The following is a 10,000-nucleotide window of genomic DNA, read 5'->3' as shown; positions in this document are numbered from 1 at the left end:
CCAGTATTAGCGTGTTTTCACCGTCGAGAGGACGACATGTCGAGTATGACATCAATGGACCGCAGCAATGGCGTGTTTTCGTCGTCGAGACGCGTCGAGTGTAACCTCATTGGGCAGCAGCTTTGGCCGGAATTAGTGTGTTTTCGTCGTATGGAGGACGACCTCATTTGGAGTGTGGGTCCACTGGGCATCATTAGTGTATTTTCGTCAGCTGGGGAACGACACTGATTGGAGGGTTAACCTCATTGGCAGCATGGAGCTGTATTGATGACCTTGTGTATAGGTTTGTCTGTTGTTGCTGTGTCGTGAGCTGTGATCTCCTTAGGTGGAGTGGGACCTTTTGTAGGTTGACCTAATGATGCCTTGTTTTGCCTAATTCTCGGAATTGTTTAGAAGTCACGCATTTAAGTAATGTAATATTTTACTGCTCTCTTACGATGTTTCTCATTTTCATATTTTGAATGATTTAACTGTCTTTATATTTAATTTTGATGCTGACTAATTTTGAGCATATTAATTATTTGGAGTAATGCTGCTGGTTCATTTTCAATGTCTTTAGTTTTGTTGTATGTTTTTTTTTCTTTGAATAACATTGTATATAATGAGGCAAATAATCTGTAAATTAACTTTGTATTAATGTTTATTGTTTGACTGACTTGCTGACTCATTTGTATAAAAGTGTAAATATTTAATTGTAATAAATTAGTTTTAAGGTTACTTTATTTTGCTTTATTCCTCCCTCCCTTGCTGGACTCTATCTCTGCCAGTTTTTCCAGTCCCGAATGCCTTATAACTTAGAGAACCTGATGAACCATTAAGTCGGTTCGTAACAATATATATATATATATATATATATATATATATATATATATATATATATATTATATATATATATATATATATATTTATCTATCTATCTCTCTATATCTATATATATATATATATATATATATATATATATATATATATATATATTTATCTATCTATCTATATATATATATATATATATATATATCCATCCTTGAATTTTCCTGCTAAAGACATTCGTGGATGTTGATTTCCACAAAACAGTGATGGTTCTAGACTTCGTTAAATTGTACATGCGATAAACATACAGCGAATTTATCCTGAAGTCCTTTTATATAGGATATTCAAATACATTACATCGTAGCATTTCTGGTATCGTCATGAACTTGGAAGACCAATTTTCTGCTAGGGACGTATGAAATCTGAGTAAAGGAGTTGCGCAACATCAAATATGAATTCGGACAACTAAGCCTGTTTAGAACTAAGTAATAAATTAAAGTTTGTAACCAATAAATGGCTTGTTTAACAAGAGGGCCCAAAAACTTACGTATGCCGAACTCTTGCCTAAAGAAATATTTGCCAATGATGATATAGTGATTGTGTCCTACATCTTATAGCTCTGGACAGTTTTGAAGTTTATGATACGCTCTTGATTTTTTTGTGTCATAATCTAATATAATAATTAGTCTTAGTGACGTAAATGGACGAAATTGCTTTATTGTTGCATATGATCCCTATGATATAAAGGTTAGTTCAAGAGAAATGTTGACTTGTTTGGTAGACAGCCTTCTATATAGTGGAATGTCTTTGAATAAAATTTATTGTTTAAATAGAGCCAAATTCCTTATGTAAACAGTAATTTAAAATAATGATAATCGATAAGCGTGTGACAGGCATTATTTTAGTAGAAAAATCGCAGGTAAAACATATCCAAGATGAACTATTTACATTCCAGTTTTCTAGTAAATGGAATTCCAGTGCAATTGTTATCATAACAGTGGTTTCTTAACCATTGTTAATCATACAGCGAAGTTGACGGCCAGTAACGATTTGCACGTGTCAAAGGAGAGAGAGAGAGAGAGAGAGAGAGAGAGAGAGAGAGAGAGAGAGAGAGAGAGAGAGAGATATTAACTGAAACCATTTTCCTTTAGTATTTAAGAAACTAATTTTTAAACGTACAGCATGGAAGGAGAATGTAAGTGATAACTAGTATGCGTATGTCTCCTCAGCCAATCATCTCCTTTGTCACAAAACCTCTGGATGAGCCACGATCATACAGCTTGCAGCCATAAAATGAAATTTATTCCCTAAGATACCAGCAGTTTTTAAGGTGCTTAAATGTCACATTTTTCGCGAAGAAAATGGTAAAGGACATTTTTATATTATCGTTGAATCTCTTCTCTCTCTCTCTCTCTCTCTCTCTCTCTCTCTCTCTCTCTCTCTCTCTCTCTCTCTCTCTCTCTCTCTCTCTCTTTTGTCCTCGTCTGGCATAAGAACCCCCAAGGATCTTGTAAGACTTGAGAGACAGCCAATGAAATGCAGCAAAAACGCAATGAACTGCAGTTGTGAATATGCAACGACTATCGAATCTGCATACTGACAGACCAGCTGTCGGTCGCCGACCTCCTCCTCCTCCTCCTCCTCCTCCTCCTCCTCCTCCTCTTCTAAATTCTGTTTCTCCTCCGTCACCCTCCCTTCCTCTTAGCCGATTATCTTACTATCTCCTTCTCCTCTTATTCGAAGTTAGGTAGTTTAGGGCTCTCAGTCCCCTCATCTTAATGATTATGTTTTCTGTAGCGAGTGTGTGTCTATGATGCTATTTGCTGCTGCTATATTAAGTTAAATACCACATTTATTGACCATATAACCATGCTCTCTACCTTTTGAAGTTAGGGTAGGGTAGGATAGGCATTAGTGAAAGAATCTTTGCAAATTCACTTTGGCTCTCGTTCTGTGCCCACTTTTTAGCATTTTATTTCACCTCCATTCTCGTTGCCTTTCGTCCATCATGTTGTCAAACCCTATTTAACTTTTAACTTTTAATTTTTTATTTATTACAATTAAGCGCTGAATAGTCTCTCTGGCTCCGGTGGAAGGTCTTATTACCTCTATTGCATAGAACTATCCACCAGCATTTTGGGCTGCTTGAGGATACACTCGACTACACTTTCTTTTCTTTCATATTTTTCTTCATTCTGTATGATGTTAAGAAGTCAGTCTGATTTTAGTCATTTATTAGGATAGTGCCTCAAGTGATGCGATGTATCTTCTCACAACACCTGTTTATAGATAGGATGAAGTACAATTCAGTTTTGGAATTCCGGCTGACACCCTATATGGATGTCATAGGGAGAGTGAGGTGATATAATTCATATTGAGGTAGTCAGTTAATGTAAGAAAAGTAGGAATTAAATCACCCCCAAAAATGTATTGATTCAATTTTATTGATATATATATATATATATATATATATATATATATATATATATATATATATATATATATATATATATATATATATATATATATATATATATATGTAGGAGGATGTGGTCTTGCGCACGCTCATACAATGCTTGTATACATACTTGGCAACATGTACTCTTACCGAAGACCATGAAAGAGTTGTATGCAGAGATAAACAATTATGATATGTAACATTTTCAGGCTAAGTGAAGTATTTCAGAAATTTGAGAACATACCTAATTGATTCATATCAACATATAAGATTGATTTAAACGTCTGCTATTTTTTTTTTCTTCTGGAATTTTTGGCACTAATATTAAGTAATAGCTGAATAGATTATTTACGTATTTTACGGTTATTTACATTCTCCTTTCATTGAGACAATTACCATTCGTATGCTTTTAAATTGTATCATTAGAAAAACAATTGTGATCGTAATTGAGAAATTTTCTCTGTTATAACCCCTACCAAAAATAGATTAACAACACTAATTCATCGACGGGTATGTACATTATTAAGAGAGTAACATACCGACGGAGTGATATACAAAATAGTGACGATTATGATGATCAAAAGAGTGACAATCAAGAGAGCGATTATTCAAATGAAATCAAAATAGTGGCAGGCACATTACCATAGCGACGTGCTTATCAGATAAAGAGTTGCTCCAAAAGTACGTTCTTTTTTAAGTGTCCCCTCATCAGAAAATACTTTCATGTAATGAATGATTAACACTAGGAAAAAGTTTACTTTATTGAAGGTTCAGGATGTTTATATTGACGTAACAGTATTAGAATATAGATTGGAGAGAAAATGTATTATATAGTTGACAATGTAAGATTCTGATGGAACTCTTACTTGGGTTTTTGTTTATAAACTACTACTATTCCATGAATCTGGCAAACATTTTCAGCTGTTTGTGTTATCTTTTTCGTCCATCCTAGGACAGTAATTTCAGTTGCAGAAGCAAAAGGAATTAATTTAACCTCCACGCTTGTGGTAGAAGGATTTGAAATGGCCTACCTTAAAGTTCTTTCGCAAAAATTTCCAGAAGTTTGTATTTTTCCTGCCCGATGGAGTCTGCTTTCAGTCTCTCAAATATAGTATTATATGAAGCTAAACCACTTAAAGGCATTTAGTTAAACCTATGTGCTGGATAGACCTATATTTTCACACGGGGAAGGAAAACGGAGCAAAACGAACCAAGGCATTGTGTGTATCGCCAGTTAGGTGATAACTGAAAGACTAGGGGAGTGCAACTAACTTTATTTCAACAGACCGCAAGCTTTTTATACAACAGTTTGTATAAAAAGGTCACAAAAATTCAAGCAGATCAATGCAAGATAAAAAAACTCAAACTGGTTCTGTTAACAGAAATGTGTAGAGCGTGATATGAAATTAAAAGAAAATACCATTATAATATCCAAGTGTAAAACGCCTGCGGTACATGGCCCACCCCCTAAAAATGACATACATGATATATAGGGTGCCTTGCTCTAGAGAGGCGTGCTGTAGGCGGGTCATCTTTATTATTATTATTATTATTATTATTATTATTATTACTAGCCAAGCTACAACCCTAGTTGGAAAAGTAAGAAGTTATAAGCCCAAGGGCTCCAATAGGGAAAAATAGCCCAGTGAGGAAAGGAAATAAGGAAATAAATAAATGATGGGAATAAATTAACAATAAATCATTCTAAAATCAGTAACAACGTCAAAATAGATATGTCATATATAAACTATTAACAACGTCGAAAACAGATATGTCATATATAGCATAAACTATAAAAAGACTCATGTCAGCCTGGTCAACATAAAAACATTTGCTCCAACTTTGAACTTTTGAAGTTCTACTGATTCAACTAATCGATTAGGAAGATCATTCCACAACTTGGTAACAGCTGGAATAAAACTTCTAGAATACTATGTAGTATTGAGCTGCATGATGGAAAAGGCCTGACTATTAGAATTAACTGCCTGCTTAGTATTACGAACAGGATAGTATTGTCCAGGGAGATCTGAATGTAAAGGATGGTCAGAGTTATGAAAAATCTTATGCAACATGCATAATGAACTAATTGAACGACGGTTCCAAAGATTAATATGTAGATCAGGAATAAGAAATTTAATAGACCGTAAGTTTCTGTCCAGCAAATTAAGATGAGAATCAGTCCTAGTCCTAGGAGAACCCAGGGAAGCTGGTAAACCAGGTGGAGTCCTTGCAGCCGGACATCAAAGTTGATTTGAGGGTACGGTGAAAACGTCAACCAAAGAGATTAGCGAATGAGGTCCAGAATTGAGAGGTGAAAGTGGTACCCCTGTCAGAAATAATATTCTTAGGAGTATCAAAGCTTGCTATCCATTGTGAGAGTAAGGCAGATATACACGAGGCTGACGTTGTAGTTTCCGTGGGAATGATTTCAGGCCAACGAGGGGAGCAGTCGATGACTGCAATTAGGTAACGATGTCCTTGTGATGTGGTTAGGGGAACCGCAACATTGACGTGAATGTGGTCAAAGTGCCGCTGAGGTTGAAGTAAGGTGCCCACTCCTGGATCCTTGTGTCTATGTACTTTTCAGGTTTGGCATGAAGCACAGGCATGGACCCAATCCTTAGCATCCTTAATAATACCATGCCGAATGAACTTTGTCTTCAGTAGCTGTGCAGTAGAACGGTGCAAGGGATGTGAAAGGCCATGAATAAAATCAAACATCTCTCAACGCATGAGAGAAGGTATCCATGGTCTTAGTCTACAATTACTGACGTCACAGAGGAGGGTGGCGTTGGATTCATCGAGATGATGAAGGGCATACCTTCCAAGAAATGGCGAAAGGGATAGACAGCCAAGTGCACCGCCAGCAATTCGCAATCGAAGGTAGAATAGCTGGATTCCACCCCTGACAGTTTTCTACTGAAGAAGGCCAATGGACGGGGTGAGCCGTGGACCACCTGTTCGAGTACTGCCCCAATAGCGACGTCGCTAGCATCGGTGGAGAGAAGGAGAGGTGCATGTTGCATAGGAAAAGTGAGAGCAACAGCGATTGATAGGGCATTCTTTGTAATGCAGAAACCCGCTTCTTGAACAGGACCCCACTTAAGGTGTTTTGGCTTGCCCTTGAGGGAGCTGTAGAGAGGGACAAGAGTGGTGGCTATGGCTGGCAGAAAATGGTGATAATAGTTGATCGTGCCCAAGAATTTCGGCAGTGCTTTGATGGTCGAGGGCATGGGAAAGTTCCTAACGGCTGCTACTTTCTCAGGCAGGGGGTGGACTCCTTCAGGAGTGATGTAGTGCCCTAAGAATGATACTTCATAGTCGCCAAACGTACACTTGTCGTACCGAACTACAAGGCCATTCTGTTGTAGGCAGTTGAGTACGATGCGTAGATGACAAAGGTGTGCCTCTTTGGGGGAAGGGAACACAAGTATGTCATCCATGTAACATACAAAGAACAGGAGGTCCCCTAAGAGGCTGTACATGAGACGTTGAAAAGTGGCCCAAGCATTGCGAAAGCCAAAACAGGAGTAATTGAAGGCGTATGTACTGAAGGGGGTGGCGATGGCGATCTTGGGGATGTCTTCTGAGTTCAAGGGCACCTGATAAAAGTCCTTTAGGAGGTCTAGTGCAGAGAAAACTTTTGCTTTGTGCAAGTAGGAGGTCACGTTGGCAATGTTTGGGATGGAGTACGAGTGTGAAACACGTGGGGTACAGCACCCACCACTGTTTTATCCGGCTATAAGGAAAATCTATGATCGTCAATCAAAATATCTTTCAGTGATGAACAATATGGTGGCGACACTGCCACAGGAGGTTTGAAACTTCACTTGAATGTTACCACTTAGGGTTATTCTAGATGATGAGCCAAGAAGTAGAGCGTCTAATTTCAAGGAACGATGCAATACAAAAGCATAAAGAGAAACTCCAAAGTGGAGAGAGGCATGCCGTAGTTTCAAGGGGACATGAAACATTCTCTCATGCATTTTGGGTCATGCAATAGACATAATGATGTAGAAAGTAATGTTAATCATGGCGAAGAGTAATACTTTTGTCATGTGAGCTAAACTACAAAATGTTTAAATATAATTATATAAATTATATATATAACCTTTTAATATTTTTTTTTTAAATCAGCATTTTCTTAGCCACGTCTTGACTTCTATCCTTCCTTAGGTATGTCACTTGAAATATTTTGTTTTGTTACGTGTTATGACTCGTGTTTTGTGAGATTTCTAACAGTATTTTTGTTTCATTATTTTTATATCACTTTCGAGTTTTTATTTCTGTAACATATCCTTGTCGAACTATTATGTCAAGGAAAACCTTTGAACAAATATCTTTCATAACCTATAGTCCTCCCCATAGACTTCAGCTTCATTCAGGAAACTAAACTCTAAAATAAAATCTCCACTAGTACCAAGCTAGTGAATCTTAACCAAAAAGTAAAGATCGGAACTCTTGTGCTAAAGGTTTAAAAAATTTTAATTAATCTGCACAAAACCGCTTCAGTTTAATATTAGGTTCACATATGAATAGTGAATTATTGACTTTTTGCATTTATCTGTATTTTCTGTTCACCAATTCATGGAATAGAGAAGAACATTATCATAATTATTTCTACCTCCAATAAAGTTGTTAAAGGTTATCGTCTCGGCCGTGTGCACCTCTGAATTATTTCGTATCTTATCTTGAGAACAAACAACTCACTCTGTGGAAAACTTTTATTCAAAGCTGACGATTTTTTTGTATTGTTATCTCCTCAACTTCTAGCTTATCCATCGCATAATTCAGGTGTACTCATTTCGAGGGCACCTATGAATATTTCTGTCAAGCTTTGTCAGAGACGGAGGCAGACATATCAGAAGAATTTAAAATAGATGTAGGTATTCATCGATGATTATAATGAGGTCCTTTATTGTTTGTGATGATAATGGTTGAAGCTGCAAAGGGAGCTGTGGTGTAGAATTTGGGTTAGCAATTGAATCAGAGGGGGAGATCATACAAATTTTGTACCATATTGAATGGGGAAAAAGTGATTGAGAATCAGCGTGAGGTAAGTGATTATTATGCTTTTAACACAGATTATAGTATTAAGATGTCTTAAAGGGCTAATTGCTTAACGTTAGTATTCCTATTTTCTTTGAAGTTATTCGGCACATGTGAGAGAGTAAATGGAGCAGTGACTAATGCATTTACTGTTAAATAAACTTGTGTTGGGCATTTGGTTGTAAAATATTCGATTTCTCTTTAGATTTTGACCTGAAATAACTTCGACACTGTTACTGCTGTCTTTAACAAGAGAAGAAAATATTACCAGGCTAATGTAAACGACGTAATGTGTTGTTTTTAATATTTGGTTTCCATACCTTGACTTAATTATCATTCCAGTATTGTATAAGAATATTAAAATACTAACATGCAGAGTTAAAAAAATATTGCGCTCTTAGAGTCACATTTACAAATAATTTCATAATAATAATAATAATTATTATTATTATTATTATTATTATTATTATTATTATTTTTTCCGTGGAAAGATGAAAATGAGCAATTTATAAGTCTGGTGAATTCACGTAGAATGCCCATGCGTTAAAAAGATGGATCAGTGATGAGGCACACATTAAATTTTCAATAGAATGGTTGAGATCGAATAACTCCATGCATAGGACAAAAAGTAATATTTGTTGGTAAATTGCTGTTCTCCGTCTTCATTCAACCCGGAGCACAGTAAAGATGAAAAGGGAATAGCACCTTTGTACGGGTATGTTTAGGAAGCATTTTCATTGAGGGCTTAAATAAACATTGTATCGATCTGTAAGTTCTCAGGTTGCTTTACTGATGTGTGCCGATGGGTCACAGTAAGCCGCAAAAGTTGAGAGAAAAGAAGAAGAATAAGAATACTAAACATATATGGCCTATAGTCTTTTGAAGATAATTCATTCTTTTATTCATGCATCGTAATGCTAATTTATTTGTTTCTTTTATAAATTTATTTGTAAATTTGATAAAAGATAATGTACAATATTGCTAATTTCCTTGATGCTTTCCTGCCAATAAGGCACTTTAAATAAGTGCGAACTTAACTGTGTCGGGTGTCAAGTTTGCACATAGTTTTGGCATCATTAAGAGATGAACTTGAGTGCTTTTATTTCATTATCACCAACCTAATAATCAGCTTATTGGTGCCGTTTGGTGTAATAAGATTAATTTACTGAATTTGAATTAGTATAAGGGACTCTTGTATTACCTGTTGACAGCCCTGGGCAATTTGGTTCCTAATACCAGATTGACTTATTTTGAATTGCATATCGTCAGCGTATTGTGTATGCATGCCTTCCCTGAAGTCCGCAATTTTGCCTGGAGAGCAATATGGAGCTACGGTCCCTTTTTACTCTCGATGTGAACACAACACAACGTTTTGTTGGTATACGAATTATGGACTGCTGTTTTAGCCGACGAAAATCTGTTCATTCGCTTTGTGGATACAATACCGACAATTTATGAATTTTAGAATTGTTTACACTGGAGATTCTCTCTCTCTCTCTCTCTCTCTCTCTCTCTCTCTCTCTCTCTCTCTCTCTCTCTCTCTCTCTCTCTCTCTCTCAAATCAATTTCCGTTTTTATAGTTTCTTTATCATGAATAAATATATTTGTCTTTATGATTACCTGTCTTCTCAATATGCAAGGATGTGTGAAAGTATGGGTGCTATTTTTTTCTATTCCTGTTTGTGT

This window comes from Palaemon carinicauda, chromosome 16 (genome assembly GCF_036898095.1).
Source record: "Palaemon carinicauda isolate YSFRI2023 chromosome 16, ASM3689809v2, whole genome shotgun sequence".
In the NCBI taxonomy this organism is placed as follows: Eukaryota; Metazoa; Arthropoda; class Malacostraca; order Decapoda; family Palaemonidae; genus Palaemon; species Palaemon carinicauda.
This window is presented reverse-complemented; position numbering follows the sequence as displayed.